Consider the following 22,076-nt stretch of genomic DNA (forward strand, 5'->3'; position numbering starts at 1 on the left):
AAAGAAGACATCCAAATGGACAGCAGGCACATGAAAAGATGCTCAACATCACTATTAGAAAAATGCAAATCAAAACCACAGTGAGGTATCACCTCACACCAGTCAGAATGACTATCATCAAAAAGTCTATGAGTAATAAATGCTGGAGAGGGTGTGGAGAAAGGGAACACTCCTACACTGTTGGAGGGAATATAAATTGGTACAGCCACTATAGAGAACAGTATGGAGGTTACTTAAAAAACTAAAAATAGAGCTACCATATGATTCAACAATTCCACTCCTTGGCATATATCCAGAAAAAAGGAAAACTCTAATTCTAAAAGATACATGCACCCCAATGTTCAGAAAATACTATTTATAAGAACCAAGACATGGAAACAACCTAAGTGCTCATCACTGGACAATTGGGTTAAGAAGATGTGGTAAATACATACAATGGAATACTACTCAGCCATAAAAAGAATGAAATACTGCTATTTGCAGCAACATGGATGGGCCTGGAGAATATCCTACTAAGTGAGGTATGTCAGACAAAGACATATTATATGATATAACTTATATGTGAAATTTAAAAAATAATACAAGTGACCCTATATACAAAACAGAAACAGACTCACAGTAGAAAACAAACTTATAGTTACAAAAGGGTAAAGGGAAGGTGGGAAGAATAAACTAGGAATATGGGATTAACAAATATAAACACCGCCAGCTAGAATCTGAAGTAAATTTTGTAAAAGAAAAAAAATCTGATGGAAATATTTACACATTTGACCATAACATTTTAATAAATGTAAATAAATAGATTAATGATTGACTTCTTACTTCATACAGCAAAACCTTCAAAAGGAGATGTCACTGATCTAGGCTTCACAGGATGAATAATACTGACTAAATTCAGAGCCACGGGAACTTCAGGTGGAGGAGGCACAAAAGCTAAGGCACAAATATGCCAATTAGTTTTTATTCCATAAGGAGGACACTAAGAGCACCATGAATGAGTACAATGGAATGAAAAGCTCAGGGGTCACTAATCCAGTCAAACAAGTGTTAGAACAGGTAAGTTAAGAGAAGTATTTCTTAGGAGTACTGGTAGAGTAGATTAAAAAGTCCTGAATTTTTTTCTTGTTTTTTTCTTTTTGAGGTGGGTAGGAGAGGTTTAGAGAAGAGGATTCAACATTAAGGCAAGTTATCAACGAAACTATGTACGTTTAACTTAAACAAATTTACAAGTCCAGTTGTGTGATATGACTGATACCATTGTCTAATACAAATGTCTGGCACACATTTTCCTCTATGAGTTTTTATCAATATTTATTATTTCCTTATTATATGCATGTTACGTTACTTAAGGAGTAACCTCAAATACCTGGAACATCTAAACTTTGTATACAAGGAAATAAATAATATACTTGAGCAGCCTAGTGCCCATTCCAAGAAAGAATACACTCACCATGTCCCCCCAAAATCTCAGGCTATTTTTCCATTCTCCTTCAATCAAAGATCTTGTCCAACCATAGACTTCTAAGGTAGAACCACTCCAGGGAATTTTATCTTTAGCAACTCACCTGGACAACTAGTGCTCTGTCCATGCCCCATACTTTAATATAATATGCTAATGTTTGAATACTGAAGTTTTCCAAATACTAAATTTCTAATCATTTTCTATGAATCACCTAGCCACAAGTACACACCATCATTAGCAATCCATTATGTTTAATTTAGACCTCATCAGTGCCTTCCTTTCTTGCAAGAATTCAAATGCTGTACTTCCTGGGCTTAACCTCTATCTCAAACTGTCAAGAAGATAACCATCTCTTTGACTGGCAATTTTTTTTTCACTATGTTTGACACACTTTTTTCTATTGATTTATTCTTCCTAGGAATTGTATGTGATGATCAAAATACTTAAAATATGACTTTCCAGTTTTGCCTTCAAGGAGATGGTGTAGGTTGTATTCAAAAATGTATTTTTAAAAATCCTTATAAGACAGTGTTATGAACTTTGTACAAGAAAAAGGTATAAAGGATTTAGCAAATTGGCTCTTGATCCCATAATGAAACTTCAAAAATAAAATTGAAAGTAGATAATAAAACAATCTTTAAAAACTCACAGAAACAAAAACAACTGAGCAAGGAATAGGAAAAAACAGAAATCTGATGACCAGCAAAGGTTTCCATAGTGAGCTCAGAAAAATTAAGGACCAATTTGCTGAATTAAATAAAACCTTTAGGGCAATTAAATGTTTTCCAGGGGGATTGCCCTAACCATCACTCTCCTCTTTCCTCCCTCTTTCTTAGCCTGGAAAGAAACAGTAGTGGAAATTCTGCAGAGATTCTGATACATTGTGAAAATTGCCTCATCAGCTTTCTAGAAGCTATAGAGTCCCAATTACCACCATATTTTAATAGGATTTGGAATCCGCTTGATGCAAATTTTGTCTAGATGCCATTTGTGGCAAAATAAACTGGACAACTTTCTGTCTTCATGAAATGTACGTTTAAGTTTTTATACCAGAAAAATGTATCCTATACCAGATTCTTTGCTAGAACATTTTGCATTTTCCTCCAACCCTACAATGTTCCTTCCCCTCCAACCATAACCCCTACCCCTGTGCTACAGTCTCCTTTTAACTCCCAGAACAGCTGCACCAATGAGGCTATTCATGGAGGAAGTACACAAGCTACTTCTGAACAACCATTTTGTAGGCTGACTTTTCTCCTCAAGTTTGGCTCTCCTCAACCTAGGCCCAGAGCACCCACCAGAGCAGACATATCCTATACCTTTAGATGAGAGAGATCAATGAACTCTAAGATTGAAATTGAGATGGAAAATCAAACCCCTTACTCTTTTTTACAGAACTAGATAAAATTGTGTGCCTGCTTACCTGATGGCAGTAAGCTTGCTCTCCATGCCAGTGAAATTAATCTTGAAGCTGATATGAACTGCACTTGACTTCAGAATAGCAGCTCCTTCTGCTATCATCTGATAGCACCACCCCTTGGGAGTCTTCTGGCTTTGTGCTGTGGACACTTCCTTCAAAAAGGGTTGATTGGATAGTCTGACCCTGTGAAGTTTGGGTAAATCTAATTATATTTTTCTCATATAAGTTGCATGCATGTGAAACTGAAATTGGACATGATTAAGGGGAGTCTTTTCTGCCCATTTACCAGGTGCAGATCTCTTAGGAAGATGGCATCTACATTGTAAGTCATTTTGGAAGCTTAAGTAAGTTCTGGGTGAACATGAAGGTTGGATAAGTCAACCAGAATTTCAGAATTGGCCAGACTTACTTTGGAGTTAGGACTTGCAGCTGGCAACTGGGCAGTGATTCAGGAGGTAGCTGATGCTAAAAGAAAAAAAAAAGAAAGAAAATATGGGACTTACATGCTTATAATCAGCTGCTAACCTCCTTAAAAACACCCCTAATTTCCCTTGTAGTGGTTTATTTTTCCATCCAAATGGTTTCTGGATGTTAATTTTAATCTGATTTCACCAGGACATCAACGTGGGGAGAATAAAGGACAAGGCAGGTGAGCAGCAGAGAAATTTTTATCTGAGCCCCAGTCGTTCATTTATGCCTGTGGCTGAAAACACCTGAAAAAATCAAAGTGATTGGAAATAGCAGAGAAGCTAGACTGCTCAAGTCTACAGGCAGTTATTAGAGGAAGGAGAAACTCAGAAACTAATGTGTAACCTGAGGAGAAGTTGGTAGGAGACGGGAGGAGATGTGAAGGAACATGAAGAAAGAACAGGAGAGATGGGGAAAAGGTGTGAACTTCATTAGTTGATTAGAACTAGGTCATCAGCTGAAGCTCAGTTCTGCTGTTAGAAGAGGAGCCCAATGTCTCAGTAACTCACAATGGTAACATTTCTTTCTCTCTCATGCTACACGTCTATCACAGGTCCATGGCTGTAACTGCAGAACCAGCCCAAACTGGCCCCATCTTGTTTCTAACAAGATACTGAGTTATTTTCAGAGACAGAACAACAAAACCACAAGTCATGCAGCTGAAGCAGGCAAAGAGAAGATTTTGACCTCAAACAATATATGGAACCAAAGATTCTCCCCCGGAGATGACTGGAACGTGAATGTTGAAACTGGAACCTGAATGTTGAAGCCTTTTCAGATGCGGAGGGCCCGAGCTGAAGCCCCTTTACCGTACCTTACCGTAAATGGACAAGTTCCCAAGTCCTGCCGTCACTTCCACAGACCAGCTCTCCTCCCCTAACTCATAAAAGTTTGACAGAAACCCAGTTTGACAGAACTGAGCCGTGCCTCCTGTCTTCTTGCTGGTCGACCTCACAATAAAGCTTTCTCTTTTCTCAAAAGCTGAGGCCACAGCATTGGGGTCTGTGCACGTCAGGCAGCAAGCCCTTCACCTGGTGTAATGAGATGGGAGGGAAAGGGGCAGGGCACAACCACTAGATAAATGAAGAGGGGCTGCAGCTGTGAGCATGTGAATAAAAACTGGCTGGAACTGGCTGAAACCAAGGTGGCTTAGAGAATAGTCAGATCACTGACCTTTAGCTCATTATACCCTCATTGTAACACTAAAAATCATTCCCCCTTATACCATGACAGTTCCAGGGCGGCCCATAAAAGGCCAAAAAGTGATCGGTGGTCCAATTCCTAGGAAATCCCTCCTTTCCTCCCCAAAACAGCAAGAATATTCCTCCCACTCTTAGCTTATGAAATTACTCAGCCCATAAAAACCAACCACCCCATGACCTAGGGCCGCTTTCACTTTGAGACTGTCTGCATTCTGCCTATGGAGTGTGCATCTCTCTAAATAAACTTGCCTTCGCTTTTCTTGGGCTTGCTCTTGAATTCTTTCCTGAGAAAAGTCCAACCTAAAGACACCTGCGGGTCCCAGGGCGGGACATTGCCTTCAGCTGCAACAGTAACACTGGGACGGGGCAGCTGATTGTCTTCACTTAGGGTTTGGACTGATGGACTGAGAGGCCTTAATGGAGGTTTCAGAGGGAAAACAGCATGACAAAATCACAAGACAGAAGCTCACAGGGACATACTTCATCTCTACTCACATTTCACTTGTCAAAGCAAGTGATATGGCCAAGTCTGACGTCAGTCGGGTGGGAATGTGTACTTTGAAAATATGTAATTATCAATTACATGTATTATAGCTAAAATTCTTCACAAGCAAAGATAGATGTCATTTCTCCCTTCTTGAGGGGAGGGTATTTTGTAGAATGTCCTTCAGTTTAGGTTTTTCTGATGTTTCTCTAATAATTAGACGGGGGTTATGGGGTTGTGGGGAGGAAGCCTGCATAGGAAAACTGCGATTCTCATCACATGGTATCAAGAGTAGGTCCTGTCAACATGACGTGTCACTGTTGACGTTAACCTCGAGGGAGGGCTTGGATTCCTCCACTTTAAAGTTGTTTGTTTTCCCTCTTTTTGGTACTGTACTCTTTGCAAAGAAGTCGTTGTGCACAGCCCACGCTTGAGGAGTGGGGAGTCATGTTCCACCTCCTGAGGGCATTTCACTCCTTTCACAGGTGAGGAATCTGAGGTGTAAACAGTTTAAGCCCAAGTTAACATAGTTAATTAAATGGCATCAAGATTGAAACCCATCTCTGTCTGACTTATAAAACTATTCTTTTTTCAGTGCTACACAAAAAGAAGCATAAGATAGGGAAATGGCTAGAAAATAAGAGGATATATCTATGAGTTTGTTTTAATAAGTCACGTTGAGAGGCACGGCCTCTTGATAATAGAGACATTCAGGTAGTGATTCCTCCACTTGCTACTTACTAACATTGGGACTGAAGAGTCATGCTCCCTGATGTTTATAACACTATCCAACTACTGTCCTAACATGACCTATTAATCTGTCCTTCTACAAATATATCCCGGCTCCATTCTAATCACTAAACCATTTTTCAAAAAGGAAATCAAGTTCTTGAAGTATTGTGAGGAAGAGTAGGGGATGAAAATGATTTTAATCCATACTTCTTATGGTTTCTGAGCAGTGTGGGTTTTTTTTTTTTATTTGAAGAGAGCTGTAACTCCAGATCTGCCTAATAAAGAGAAGTCATGTTTCTGTCACAGAAATAGCTTTTGTACAAATGGGAAACTGTCACTAAGGCTGAGAAGCAGAGGAACAGGATGGTCTGTGTCTGGTGGGCGAAAATTGTGTGAGGTTTTTCCTTCTTACTGTGGTGATATAATTCATTGTTGACATTTTAAAGTATGTGTCAGTTCCCATATCTAGTTTTCTTTTGAAGTGTCACTGACAATGCAATTGAAAGACAGAAATGACCATATAACAGTGTTGAGTTGGGTTTTCTAAACTAGGATCAAATCTCTCCTGTGACAAAAATTTAATTTGCAGAGAATGTATAAAGATAAAATAGTTTGTGGACATTCTATATATATCACATGAAGAAAAGTCTTTATCCATTTTTATAAGCTGAATAGACTGCGAAACGTCTGAATCACATGTGCATCCCATATGATTAATTGTAATCATATGATACCCTTGAATCTGATTAGTTTAAATACTCTCATGAGTGGTGATTTCTAAGTAGCCTGAGCTCTTGGCTGGCAGTTAGGAAGTCGAGTTATTCACCTCTATTTCTCATACTATAGAGACATATTTTCATAAATAATTTTCTCCTTTAATTGCTGAGATTATCTGGACTTTCTGAGGCTGTTATGCGAATCCTACACAAGGATTGAGCTTTTAGTGCCAAAACTGTTTTGTTTACCATTGTGTCTCAGCACTTATTACATTCAGGACTAAGTGAGATTTGTTAAGTGAATATTGAATAAATGTTTTCGAGAGAGAAGCATTGTGTAAATTTAAAATAGTCATAAAATACACAACTACTTCTAAAATGAAAGACCATGTCTAAAGTCTAAGATCATTAATTTCCTTCAGCTCAGGATAAAGCTTTTTCTTATAAGACCAACTATAATGAAATCTGTATCATGTAACTTGTGTGATAGCACATTTTCTTACCAGTTTTCTGATCAAAGGCAAGGGCCCCAAAGATGGATATTGATGACTGACTTCTGTACTATGCCTCAGGAAGTCACTAACAGTTTTTTAACCAGTAGGCTGTTATTCATATGAACAGAACCTAATTTTTCTTTTAATAAGAAAAATACATAAAATTATATTTTCTTTATACTAAATGACAAAATTGATTGAAAATTAATGCTGATGAGAGTATGCTGAAAAAGTTACTCTCTACTGCTAGTGTGATGGTATTTTGATACAATTTTTCTAGAAAATAATTTGAAGACATATATGAAGGGGCTTAAAGAGCTCACAGTCCCCTTTTTTAAAAAAGAAAATGAGTTCTAGTTCTAGATGTTTATCTAAAATAAATCATCAGAGATTTTGATAGAGATGAATATTTGAGGATATAAGGATGTTTGTTACATAATAATACTGATCATGAACAAGTGTCTTAATTGAATTGTGCTCTAAGTTTTTAGGTAATGTTTCTTTTTAATTCAGTGTTAATTTAGAGAGTCAAATTGTTGTAGAAGGCTTAATACAGAAAAAAAGCAGAACTCTGATTACCTCTTTCCAACTCTGATCCCTAGAGGTAGCCACTTTCGGTTCTTTTAACTGATTCTTAGGATATTTGCTTCTATACTTCCATGATCCTAAAAACAAACAAACAGAAGAAACAAGCAAACAAGCTTAATTTTTATCCTTTAGTATTACCCATTGACTTCCTGCTGTGGAAAATTATAATTTTTCTTTCACTGCCCCTATCCCCAGCTTATACACACCTTTACTCTTTCCGCTTTCTTCCCAGCAGAGTTTTATCGTAACTTTGGTTACATCACTACAGTGTATACAGTATTATGATTATACAAACACAAGACCTGGCTGAGTCATATTGGGTACTGTTATTACTTTTCCTTTTCTGAAAAAGTTTTGGTTTTCCTTACTTGTTTTTTTTTTCCTTGTTAGGTGAAGCTACTGATGTCTATTCTCAGCTTCCTTTGCATTTGTAGTTCTTTTATTCACTTTCCCAGTTGTACAAATCTTCTTTCAGTACATACATACTTCAAGCATCAATGTCATCCTCCTAAAGAAAGTCTCCCACGAGCTTTCGACTTCCCACATCCAGATGGCTGAAGCTTAGCTTTTGTTTTTTGGGTCTCCTTTCACCAACATCCTAGGGCTTCTCTTTCCAGCTTTTGCATGGAATTTCCTTTTTCCTAGATTCCATGTCTTCCCTTCTTAATTTTCTTGTTTGGTTTCGCAGAACACAGATTCATGAGAACTGGACATAGGAGGTAAAATTTTTGAGACTGTGCAGTCTGAAAATTTAAAAATTTTACTTTCATGCTTAACTAATAGTTGGCTGGGAATAAAACACTAGATTAGAAAAGATGTACCCTCAGAACTATGAAGGCTTTGCTCTATTGTTTTCTAGTTTCAAGAGTTGCTAATAAGAGGCTCAGTAACAAAGGCTAACATTTTCTCAGCACTGACCATGTGCCAGTCACGATTCTGTATGTATTTATGTTTATTATCTCATGTAATTCTCACAGTAAACCTGTGAGGTAGGTGCTACATTTAACTTCCTTTTTACAGATATGGAAACTGAGACTCAGGGTTACAGTGAATTTCCCAGAGTTACAGGTCTAGTGAGTATAGAGTCTGCGATTCGAATTCAGCTGAGCTGGATGGCAAGCTCAGGCTCTTAGCCTTCATGCCTTACTGACAAATTGATTAGTGATGTTTTCAACAAAACCATGAACTTTAATCTGAATACTTTTGTTATTCTTCTTCTTATTTTGAATTCAGTATCCTGACATTTCCCAATGCTGTGCCTTGTGGTGGGTCTTTTCTCATTCATTACCATGAACACACAGCGAGCCATTTCAGTCTGGAAACGCTGTGCTTCAGCTCTGGAGAAGGTTCTCGAGTTACTTCTGTATAGGTTTCCTCCCTTCCATTTTCTCTGTTCTCTGTTTCTAGATTTCGTGGACCGGTCCCACTCACTTTCCTATTCTCTGTTCTGTCTTCCATAGCTTTACCTTTTGCTTTATATAAGCTTTATACAAGCTTTCCTCAGCTTTATCTTCCAAAGTTTCTACTGAATTTGTTATTTCTGCTGTTATGTTTTAACATCCAAGAGTGCTTCTTTGTGTCTTCTGAATGTACTTCTTTAAAACACTCTGGGTTTTTTCCCCCATAGGTTTATCATCTCATGAACCTCTCTCATATATTCATATTCACATTAATCAGAATATTTTGATTTTTTAAAAATTTATCCAAGTTGCCCTTTTTATTTTTGCTTGTATTTTATCTGTGTTATCTGGTGGCCATAGGCTATTTGTATTAGACTGGAGACTTTGCACAGGTGGGTGGAGCTTGCTGACTGGGCATATGTGTAGTGAAATGGCTGGGCTGTTTCATTAGGGAATTCTTGATGTTTGGGTTAGTCTCATTGCTAAGAGATTAGTGTTCCAGTCTCCAGCCTGAATGGGAAGAGTCTGGCTGACGGCATTTTGGAAGAGAGCCTCCATGTACATGTGTACCCAGTTCCTGTGCTTTTGACACAGCACCCATATCCTTAAATGCCCTGGTAGCTCCCCTTTGAGGGACCCTCTGTTTTACTCTTTCCCTGGACTAAACCTCCAGTATCTTCCCGGAAGTGGGGAGGGAAGTGGGGAGACAAGAAGCAGGTACTTGCACGTGTCGGGCAGGGTTCTAGATCTAGGGCTTCAGCACTATCAACCATTTCTCCAGTTTTCAGCCCCATCTTCTCTTGTACTTCTTGGTGTCTCTCTTGAGTTCTGATATTATTTACATAAGGCAAAATGAATTGCTTTTCAAATTTTCTCACTGCCAGTTTAGGATTCAGTTTCTTGGATTTATTCCATTAATTAAATTTGTCCAATTGCTTTGTTTTTAATTTATTTTTTTATTGAAGTATAGTTGATTTACAATGTTGTGTTAGTTTCTGGTGTACAGCATAGTGATTCAGTTATACACACACATATATATATTCCTTTTCATATTCTTTTCCATTATAGGCTATTATAAGATATTGAATATAGTTCCCTGTGTTATACAATGGGACCTTGTTGTTTAGCTATTTTATATAGAGTAGTTAGTATCTACAAATCTCAAACTTCCAATTTATCCCTTCCCACCCCTTTTCCCCCTGTGGTAACAATAAATTTGTTTTCTATGTCTGTGAGTTTGTCTCTGTTTTGTAAACTAATTTTGTACTTTTAGTCCTGGTGTATATAAGCCTTTTCAAAAACTCCCCTTTTGGTCATTTTGGCAGGGTTTGAGGAGTTGACAAAGGCAAAACCTGTGTTGAGGGGTGGTAGTGGGGGGCAGTAAGCCTGACATTTCCACATAGTACCTTCTGCTCAAGTGCTTTAAGCTTCAGTTTCCTCATATGCAAAATTAAGATAATTATACTTATCTCTTAGGGTTGAGATAAAGATTAAAAGATAATAAATGAGATAAATGGACATAAAACATTTCAAATGATGTCTTTCACATAGCAAGTTAGTCATTATTAATACATGCTGACATGATATCTTAAGAACAGAAACACTCAAATTAGCTTAAGTTAAAAATATGTGTAGAGAAAAGATACAGAGAAGAGTTTTGGAATCAATTCGGAGGAAAGTTAGCAAGATCTCCTGCAACTGGAGATGCTTCTGGCAGCTATTCTTCCTGTCCCCTCACTCCGGACACAAAACTGCCCATTTCTCACACCCCACTTTCTAAGTATCTCCTCCATTTTCTTGTTTTCACCTTTCAGACAAGCTTTCTCTGTTTACTTAATGTGTCCACTGCTGAAAATAGCTTCAAGCTCCAGCATAGACCCCTATCTGCCTGACTCTTTTTCAGTTCCTCAGTTCCATTTTATCACCAAGACTGGTGGACTGGCCCTACTTGGCAAAGAGTCCATCCTTGTTCAGTCATACAGCAGGTGGGATCCTGAGGTCCTAGTGCTGTCTCTTGCAGGCTGTGTAGTGAGAGGGCCCTAGAGTGATAAGTACATGAGGTACTGCTCATAATATAATCCTAAGAGATAAGAGAAGAATTTAAAAAGGACATATGGGACCTTACAAAGTTTGGTATATATATGCATGTGTGCATATCTATGTACATGTATATATATGCTAAATGCCAAATACTAATATATGCACACTCATGAGCTTGTTGAAAGACAAATGAGAAAGTGCATGTATTTAGCATAGTTTGTGACACATAGTAACATTCAATAAATATTTTGTTATTATCATATTTAAATATATACAAAAAGTGCTAGAGGAAAATTCACCAAAATAGTAATTGTGATCATTTTTCTAGGAGGTGTAGTCAGGAGTAATTTATAGTTTCTTATTTATATTTCTTTGTAATTTTTTTACAATGAACATGTAATTCTTATATAATCAGAAAAATAATTTTCTCAACCTACTGATAAGGAAAAGGCTATATATGAAAAGCGTAACAGTTATCTTTAATTCATCTTCCAACAACTGGGTCATTTAATTACTCGACCATTTGAAAACGTTTTATAAAACAACTCTTTCCTTTTTATGTTCTTATTTTTCCCAGATTTCTGAATTTTTGTGGTAAGGTGAGGAACTCGAGAGTGTGTGGGCCTTGTAATGAACTGAAGATTTAGAACGTTTGATTTTTCAGCTGTATGTCCCAGTATAGGTTCCTAGTTATTGACTCTCAGATCAGGCATTCAGAAATGGAGAGTTACTACATAGGAAAAACTATGTCTGAAATCTTTACACCAAAATTAAGTATTTTAAAATATTACAGAATTAATACATCAATGCATTTAATGAGTCACTGTTATCTTTTTTCTGGTACTCTGGCACTCACTATCATCCTGAACATTATTTTCCTTTTTCAAGGCAATCCACTTTGTTTATCTTGAATCCAGAGGATAATCGCAAACTCAGATTCTCACAGCTAGAAAGGTAGATTAAATATCATCTACTTCAAAATTAGAAGTTTTCAGATGAAAAAATGCAAACTAAGAAGGTTTCTCTTTTTTGATAATAAAACTAGTAACAAGCAAGAGAGTCAGATATAAAACCACACTTTTAAATTTTAGCTTGATACTGTTTCCACTGCAAGTCCTTCCTACTTCCCTGTGTTCACTATAATCTCCAGGTCATTACCAACTTGGTCAAATTATATTGCTTTTTGAAAGTACCTATTAAGTCATAGGTGATTTCTATGGCACCAATGGATTATATAGGTTGATTCTCAATTTAATGACTCATTACCAAACTGATAACCACAGTATTTTAAGTGAAAAAAGGAAATGGCCTATACCATTCAAGTTATATTTACTTACACAAATGTGTTTCTTTGGGGAAAAAAAATCACATCAAAATTAATGCCCTACACCATTCAAGTTATATTTACTTATACAAATGTGTTTCTTTGGTAGAAAAAACCACAACAAAAGAAATTCCCACATTACTTGCTTTCATAAAATTGACCCTGTGACTCATAACTCATATTTCCTTTTGTGCTGGGCCTTCTAGGAAACTCAGAACAAAATCAGGAGCAATCAAATCCATAGCAAAGGTCTTTCAGCATTTTATTTTTCTTTGTAAAAACATTGCCTCCCAGCTTTGAGTTCTTTTCCTACCTTCATTTTTCCTTTAAATCTGTTCCTTAACCATATCATTTTTACTGATGTTGTTTCATAAATAATTTCAAGTATTTTTTGAAATAAGGCATTATATAAAGAACAAGTGAAACAATTTTCATATGCTGTTTTCAATGTACCTGCTGGTGTAGGTACATACATTTAAAAAAAAAACTTGTTACACTTTATTGAGTAACAAGTTTATTTTTATGCCTTAGTGTTCGCTGTAGAAAGGCTCCATATTACATTTTATGAAATAAAATGAATAATTTTAAGACTTAGAGGGTTCTTTAGCTGTGTAAATCAGCATTGTCCTTGAATCTCCATTCAGTTCAATTTTATCCATAAGTCTTATTTCTTTCTATAGTTTTTGACAGATATTTATAATCAAAGTAGAATATATATGAGGTTATGTGAATAAAATAAAGAGGCATATCAGACATATACACACACCTTCAAAGATGGTCTCAACGTATCTAGAACAGGAACTACATAATTTGTATTTATGCAGGTACATCACTGAAAAATTAACAGAGGTACCTAGAAAAATTTTGGTTGGTGGTGAATGCTCAGATCAAACCACTGAGACATTTTTTCATCCACTTGTTCTCATAATACTCATTCATAGTTACCATGTCTATTTACTTATGTTAGCAAATCCTAAGAGATGAGGTATATTATGACATGTCATTTTATTTGTAATTATAATTATGTATATTTTGATATTGATATATGAGAAAATTATAACTTCAATTCCAGGTAATGTGTAATTTTACAGCTCTTAGTGTTTAAAAATAACTGATGTGTTTTACATACATAATTGCACCATTGGCCTATTTGTATGGTACAGCATAATTAGAAATATGATTCCTATATAGCCCACTGGTTATTTGTATATATATATCTTTGTATGACATTTATTTTTTGTATTATATATAAAATATTATATTTTATATTATTTCATTACCCCTGAAGTATTTCCATATACATTATTTTCTTGAATCCTCAAAGTAGTCCTATGAGTTTCATAGTGTTGAGCCTACTGCAGATGTACAGAAACTGAGTTCCGGGGAGATCATGGGACTGAAGGTCACACAGTAGTAAAATGACAATGCCAGGACTGGAGGACAGGTGTCCTCACTCTCAGTACAGGGCGTTTCGAATGCAATCCACTTTAGCGTCCAGCTTCTAAAAATCAATACTAGCCTCTCTTTAGACCCACACAGAGCTTCTTATGAGGCTGACTTCATCCTGTTCTACCCCTTATTAATATTAAACATCAATAGCTGATAGAATGGAGAGCAGATTATATATCCACCCATTACTACCTATTACTACCCATTACTCCCACACGGTATTTACCATGGGAGAAGACCAGCCACCTTCCCAAACATTAAGGCCTGGGCTCTCTTGGAGTCTTCTCAGCTACGTATATTTCAAACTTGCACAGATACTTTTAGTTTGCACAGAGAAAGAAACTTTTCAGAAAATTCCCTATACACATTGAAACACCATCTAATACAATATGGTTTTGTATATGAGTTCAAAGTACACAGATCTTTTGAATAAGGCAGGTTTACAGCTAAAATAAAAAATATGAAGTGAATACATTCAGAAAGAAAAACTACAATGTTAATAGGTATTTTCCTTTGAATTGGGGCATTGTATCTGAGATTTTTAAACACGGCTTTTTTATTCTTTGGAATTTTCCAAGTGCAGCATCTCAAACTTGCATCTAATCAGAACTCTTAAATTTCTTCCCTACCTACCACACAAGCCAGGTATGTGTACCCTGCCAGACTTTCACAAATTATTAATGAGCTCTCTCTCCATTCTCCTTTTGCTCAGGCCAAAAACCTAGGAGTCATTCTTGCCTCCTCTCTTTAGAAGAGCACACATTAGAGCAAAATATATCCTGAATTTGACCACTTCTGATAAGCTCTACTGCCATCCTCTGAAATCCTACCTAGATTTACTTCAATAGCCACCTAATTGGCTTCCCTGTTTCCACTCTTGCTCATCCTCTTCCCCTCCTCCAAGTCAATACTCCACAGTGCAGCTAGAAGAGTTCTAGGAGTACACAATTCAAACTGTGTTGTTCTGCATTTCTTTCCCAATGGCTTCCTCCAATCTTTCCCTGGGCTGTATGGGAGCTGGTCCTGGCTCACCTCCCCAGCTTTCTACCATTCCCCTCTTCCACCATTCCTCAGGCCACAGTGGCCTTCTTGTTCATCTCTGAAATGACCTGCTTGTTCCCACCTCAAGGACTTTGCCTTTGTTAGTTCCTCTGCCTGGCACACACTTGCCCAGGTCTCTGCAGAGTCTACTTCAATTCATCCTTGTCTCTGTTCAATGTCATATCCTTAGAGAGGTTTTCCTGACACTACCCAAGGCATTGCTCCTTCACTTCTCTGTTCTTGTGTGTTTCCTCCCCCTGCCTTCTTCCCCTTCCTCACTTCGACTGACTGTATATTCACTTATAATCTGCCTTCCCCTCTCAGCTGTTAGCTCCACTGAGGACAGGGACAACGTCATTCGGTGCTCCATCACCAAGCTTGCAGCATCCCTGCTCCATAAATATTTTCTTTCAAGTTATAAAGTAGTACTTTATAATTAGAAATAAAATACATACTTTTGCCTAAGCATGAGCCAAACCCCAATTATAGACTGAGAACATTCTGCAAAGTACGGCTTTTACAAAGGAGAAGAATGAGCTGTCAGGAGAATTGAGAGGTTAAATGAAGAAAGTGGAAGTTGAGCTGAGCCTGACCTGAAACAAGACATTACAGAGGCAAAGGAAAAGAGGAGAAAGAATGGGAGAAGGAAAATAAGACTGCAATTAAAAATAGAAAGGTCACTGAAGGCCAGCTTCCAAGTTACTGGTGACCGAGTGCCAGAGAAGACCAAATTTTAGAACCAGCTGTGGAGAGTGGTTTGGCACTTGGCACCAGGCTGCCAAGGTTATTATTCTGTAACAGAGCTCTATGGACCCTTTAATGATAACAGCAGGCACTCTGTTAAAAGGTTAGCTGCAGAGGGCACCAGAGATGGAAAGTGAACAGCAAAGTGCATGACATGATATGGCTTAAATCTAGTAACTGCACCTGCAGAAGACCAAAATGTGCATAGTGCAGAGACTATAAACAGAACAGGCACACAAGACAGGGCCCCGGCTGTTTTCAACGATCAGATTTACTAGAACTGAAAATGAAGTGAACTCGAAAATATCCACAAAGAGAAAACATTCCAAGAGAGAGAGTACTGGTAAAGGGAGGAGAACCAGACAGGGGTCACATGCGTGTGCACAGTTAGATGACCATCCCTATGCAAACAGCATTGTGAGGGGAAAACAAGAAGAAACCTGAAACGGAATCAGACATTTTTTCTTTCTTTTTTGTACTTTTTATTGGATCTATGTAAAATGGATATTAATTAAACCTACTATGGTAATAATTTCACAATATATGCAAGTCAAACCTTTATGCTGTACACCTGAAACTCATACAATGATAGATGTCAATTATAAAAAAAAAAGAAATGCTGCATATATACACATATACCCTCTCTCTTTCTCACTCACACATATGGCATTACATATACGGACATATCTATGTAGAACCAATTTAAGATCTGCTGACAACCATCTGGCAGCACTGTGAATTCAAAGGCAGAATTCTTGGAATCTGGAACTGGTTAGATCACAGATTGGTTGAGTGATCTTATGTGAGTCATTTCACTCCTCTAAGCCTCACTTTTCTCATGGGTAAAAGAATTTAACTAGATGATTCCTGAAGTCTATTCCTATTCTTACAACACCTATCATTATAACCATTGGCATTGATTTGAGCTAAATGAAGTAAATCATCACTGACAGCTCCAAAGGACTGATTGACTCACTTCCTTCTTCTGCATGTACTTAATCAAATATCATTCATTCATCATCTATCCATCCTTCATTCAAGGAACATTAATTGAGTAACTTCAATATGCCAAGCATCCCTCTAGGAGCTTCAATAAGGTCCCTGCCCTTAAAGAACTCTACTAAAGGATTTGACATTGTAGTTTTTAAAGGTTAATTTGTATTCAGGACTTAGGCAAGATGCTTTTCATCAACAGAAAGGTTGGTTAATTTGCCAATATGCCAGATTTCTCTCTCTCTCTCCCTCTCTCTCTCCCTCTCTCTCTATATGTATACATATATATGTATATATGTACCTGTGTTCTCCCATGGACACAGATATTGGAATTTTATCTGCAACGTTTGTATACATACAAAGTATGTATATACATGTATAAAGACTCAAGCCACTGAAGTCTACCAACTACACTGATAGTGATAAACATATTTATAGCTCAGTCCCACCAATCAATTCACAGGACTCTAGCCCCTCTTAGGTTCCAAACTCGGGCATGGACATACTACTGCTTGTGCAACAACTGCAAGAATCACTGTGTCCCTATTGAGGCGAGCCTGCTGGGTGGCTCACACAGAGCAGAGCCTCCTCCCAGGGAGGAAGGTTATACATTAGCCTCTCTTAAGTCTGTTCATTTCTGACATTGATGCCCATTCATCCCCAAGAGATGAATTTATTTTTGTGAAGCTTTAGTTATCAGAAAAATAACTGACTCTTAAACAACCAAACAGGACTATTTTAGAATGTATGTCTCATTTTTTTTAAGGAATGAAGACAGACATCCCAAAGGACCTGTGTTCTTTAACACAACAACCACCTACTGAATCAAAAACTCACACTTATTTGAGAGACAGATGGCCATTTCCTCCTGTTCTGTTCTACCTAGTAACCCAGAGATACATGGTTTTACAGAAAAACCTAAACTTTTAAACAAACAAACAAAAATTATTTGTTTCACTTAAAAAACAAAAATAAACATACAAATACTGAATAATAGATGAATTATTTCATACTCTTTTTCATTACAGGCCATTCTAAGGTACACTCATTGGTCCTTTAGGATCTGTCTTGGCTTCAGAGAGCCAGCGTGGTACTCTTCTCAGGGTTGTACCCATCCATTGAGTACACAAGGCAGGGGTATAAGTGGTGGGTCATTTTGGCCCATGGTGGGACATTCTGATGGGCTCAGAACCCTCAGGGATAAGGGTTTAGGTAGGGCTACCAGGTACGCTATAGAGAAGGGTTAGTACGGAAGGTGAGGAGACCCTGAAAAGCTGAGTGGAGGAGGGAGACGATGAGTACCAGTTGTTGGTACCAATGTCAGCTGTGGGAGCTAGACCTTGTCCTACTAACATTCCTTTTCTAAGCTTGTCTCAAGAAAGGAGGTCCACCAGAATCCCAGAGGATCTGCTGCCAAAACATGTGGAGAAGGAGATCCAGGGGGTCCAAGGGATGGATGGTAGTAGACAAAGAAATGAGCTGCCCAGATCCTGCTTCCAGGAATACATTTCTGCCTGACTGCAGGAAGCAGCAAACAGCAGACAGCCTCAAATCACTAGCTTCTTCAGAGTTTGTCGCAACTGCAGAGAGCCAGGGCCTCACTCTTCCTGGGATGATCGGCAGCCAGTGACTGAGCAACATGGCAGAATACTTCAGCCCAATGCAGAGTTCCTCTGATGGTCAATATCTGCTCTGGAGCCCCACAGGGTCAGCAGAGGTCTTGATACACCTGTATCATGATCTAAAATCTCCTCTTGACCAATCTTGCTTCCTCCCCCTTCCCTTCCTTTCATAGACATTATGCTTGTCTAAGTATCTGCTTCCAAGGAACACAACCGGAGGCACTCGCCCCTTCTCCCATCCACACATAACAGGGCCTCTTACTTTGCCTCATCACTTATGTTAATGGGACAAGAAATGGGATAGGTGGCCAGGAGCACAGAGATATGATGGTCAGAGTCTGGGGGAATGAGAAGGGACAGGAATAAAATTATTTCAGTGCTTTTTCACTTTTCTTCTCAGTCCTGAGGTACAGGTACCATCTTCAATGGCATGGGAGACTGACAGTTTGACGTACCAGGACACCTTTCTGCTTAGGGTAATAGACAAAGCTTCAAGAAACAGATCCATTTTTAAATGTTCTGGGGGTACTCGTTGGTTAAAGGAATTTTATAATGATTACTTTAGTAAATAAAATAATGCCCTCTTTATTTTACGAACATAGATTTTCATATGTTAGAATTATATAAATGACACTTTAAAAAACTAAAATAAAGCAGCTATTCTGATTGATACTATCTCAAGGTCTGGGATGGGAAAGATAAGAAAACTACTCTCACTGTTATACAAAAATGTATTTTTAAAAAAATACTTCCACTTCACACTCTGCTTACATTGAAGATAGCATCCTTTCCTCTTCCCCACTCCTTAATCAGCCCCCAGTCCCATACCTGTTCCTGGCATTCACTCTTTCTAATGGAGCATAGCCCTGCCCCCATGGCCAGACACATGGAATTCTGGAGAGTGGCTCAGAGTGCTGGCCTGGCCCCAGGACCAGGACACGCGGAGGAGGGCCAGGCCAGTTGCTCAGGCACTTCTGCAGTGGAGCTGAGAACCACACAGATGGAGCACAGCTTCCAGCTTCCAGCTCTCTGGGCTTTTGCACTCCTACACAAAACATTCCAAGTGAGGGCTCAGGAGGCTGATCTCCTCTCCATGTTTGTATCTTCATCTGCACACGGAGGACCCTCACAGGCATGGGCTTGCTGTGGAGCTTAACTCATATGGCAAATATGAGAGGGCCCAGCACAATGCCTGGCCCATCAAAGTTGCTCAAAAAGTGGGTGTTTGTTCACATATGTGTTCACTTATTCCTGGTCTTCTATATACAGCTTGATGTTTCTATATACGCATACACATTGTGAAATAATTGCCACAACCAAGCTGATTAACACATTGCCTGACGTAGTTACCATTTCCTTGGTGTGTGCATGGTGAGAACATTTAAAATCTACTCTCTGAGCAAATTTCCAGTGTACAATGCTATATTGTTAACTGCATTCATATGGCTGTTTAATTGTCCTATCTACCTATTTAATTGACCCTCTTATCATTATATAATGATTTCCTTTGTCTGTAGAGGCAGTTTCTAAGTTAATGTCTATTTTGTCTGATATAAGTACAGCTGTCCTGCTTTCTTGTTGGTTACCATTTACATAGAATATCTTTTCCCACCTCTTTACTCTCAGCCTGTGTGTCTTTAAATCTAAAGTGAGTCTCTTGTAAACAGCATCTCTGTGGTTTTTTATTTCATCCATTCAGCCACATTACGCCTTTGATGGAGGAGTTTTTATAAAGTAATTATTGATAGGTAAGACTTAATATTGCCATTTTGTTCACTGTTCTCTGTCTGTTTTGCAATTGTTTTGTCCCTCTCTTCCTCTCTTGCTGTCTTCCTTTGTTACTTGATGATTTTTTGTAGTGATTTGCTTTGATTCTTTTCTTTTTATCTTTTGTGTATCTACCATAGTTTTTTGTTTTGCATAAAATGTCTTATAGTTATAATTTTCTATTTTAAGTTGATACACCCTAACTTCACTTGCACTGCAGATGTGCACAGTGAATGGTGATGAGGCTGCTGGAATCCTCCTCCTCTCTTTCTCCCTATTGGAGGTAAATCACAGCCATCCTTCTTGGTGCCAGGGTCAGGGGCAAAGGTGTATGTACAGTCATGGCAGTGCCGTTGTCTGGGACATAGGTGCCCATGCTGTGGCATCAGGGCTCGGGGGGAAGTGGAGTGAAGGAGGGAAGGGTGTGGCACCTCTGGCCCTGGCTGGATGCAGTGACAGCTCCTGCTTAGGGGGCGTATAGTGGCATGGACTCCAAGCAGCTCTGTCAGTTGGGGTAAACTGTAGTCCTTGGTGATGAAGGCTGCTGGGGTCCTTCTGGTTTCCTTTTCCCCTGTGGGAAGAATTTAAAACCCAGGGGATCCCTCTTGGCCCTAAGCTTTGCTGGGCTGGAGGATGGGATGATACAGGTAAAATGCTTCCTACATTTTTCTACACAGCCATCTTCAGTTTTTATGCTTCACTGTTTTGCTATAGTTTCTTAATTGTAGTCCAGAGCTTTCCAGAGCTATTTTCATTGGTGATGACATAGTTATTAAATTATTGTTTCTGTGGGGGCATGAGGGCTAGAACCTCCTAGTTTATCATCTTACTAATGTCACTCCATGTATTATTTTTCTTAAAGTGGGATTCTAAAATTGGATCAACCTCTGCAGCTAGTAAGTGGCAGAGCCAGATTCAAACCTAGGTCTGTCTGATTTCAAAGCTACCCCTTGCTATAGTTTTTTTTCTTCTCATTCATTTATAGCTTAATTCTATTCCTCCCCTACTATCTTTTCCATGATTCTCTGCCCTCTCTTTCCATTGAAACTCATCCTCCATTAGCAGAAAACATTATTGGGTCACTCTTTTCACCTTCTCACCAAAAATGAGATAGTGATTTCTTGCTAATAATTTCATTTCCCTGAGAATTCTCTCCCTTGGAGGCAACCCCTTATGTTGTTTGTCAAAATTTTTAAAACAAGGAGAATAAGCTCCTTATTCCCTACTACCATCCCGAAATATGGCTAACCTCCAGAACAACCCCCTACTTTACCTCAAGGTGTCCTCTACACTACATTCCTTGGTAACTCTGGCATCTTCCCTTACTGGCATCACAGTTCCTTGACCTTCTCAACACATACAGCCTTTGTCTCTACTCCATTTGAACCAGTCCCAGGCGTGACCACATCCTGCAACTTGGCTTCCCTCAGAATAGCTCTATATCCCAGATCTATAAAACTAAAGTTTCCCTTCTCCCACCCCTAGACTCTTTTTTCATTCTTCATTTGTCCTAAAGCCATTAATTACCTTCCTGGAGAATGGCAATAAGCTGGTTCATTTTGTTCCATAGTGGGTTCTTGTGGACTGAAATCTATTAACTCTTAAATCTACTTGGTATCTTTAAAAATTATCTATATTTTTCTATCTATGACATTTTCCAAAGAACCTTTTCTCAATCTTCTTCTCCCTCATCAGAGATTAGCTTACTGGTATTCTCTTCCTGAACAAAACCTTAGCTCCTACTTTACAGGGAAGATGGAGGGCCACACCATATGATTTTTCTCTCTCCTTCTCAACAGTTTGGCTTCACAAGCTCTTATTTGCCCCATCCATCTCAGAGAAAGAGATTCTTTTTCAAGGCATCCCTTCAAAGGTGGCCCCCATCCCTTCACTTGTCATCCCACTCTTTCTGACACTTTGCTCCATCTATTATTTTTATATCTTCTATTGTTCCTTCTCTCTGGATTATTCCTCTATGTCTAGAACATGTTTTCTATCAGTCACTTGAAATAACTAACCAACTTGCAACTTGCAGTGGAATCCTCTCGATTGAAGGTATAAACTGGACCTCAAAGGTGTCAATCTTTATAATCCTAATTAAAGATCAAGGAGGATACAAAGATGTCACGG

The 22,076-nt window shown here is 38.4% G+C and overlaps 1 protein-coding gene across 1 annotated transcript in view; it reads right to left on the bottom strand.

Moving 5' to 3' along the window:
* Nucleotides 1-3,063, bottom strand: part of PEX5L (peroxisomal biogenesis factor 5 like) — a 375,321-nt gene extending 372,258 nt beyond the window's left edge. The window contains exon 1 of the mRNA XM_064493048.1: nucleotides 2,886-3,063. The gene's annotated coding sequence lies outside the window, so the exon portion shown is untranslated. The remainder of the gene's footprint in view (nucleotides 1-2,885) is intronic.
* Between the last annotated feature and the right edge of the window lie 19,013 nt (nucleotides 3,064-22,076).

This window comes from Camelus dromedarius, chromosome 2 (genome assembly GCF_036321535.1).
Source record: "Camelus dromedarius isolate mCamDro1 chromosome 2, mCamDro1.pat, whole genome shotgun sequence".
NCBI classification, from domain to species: Eukaryota; Metazoa; Chordata; class Mammalia; order Artiodactyla; family Camelidae; genus Camelus; species Camelus dromedarius.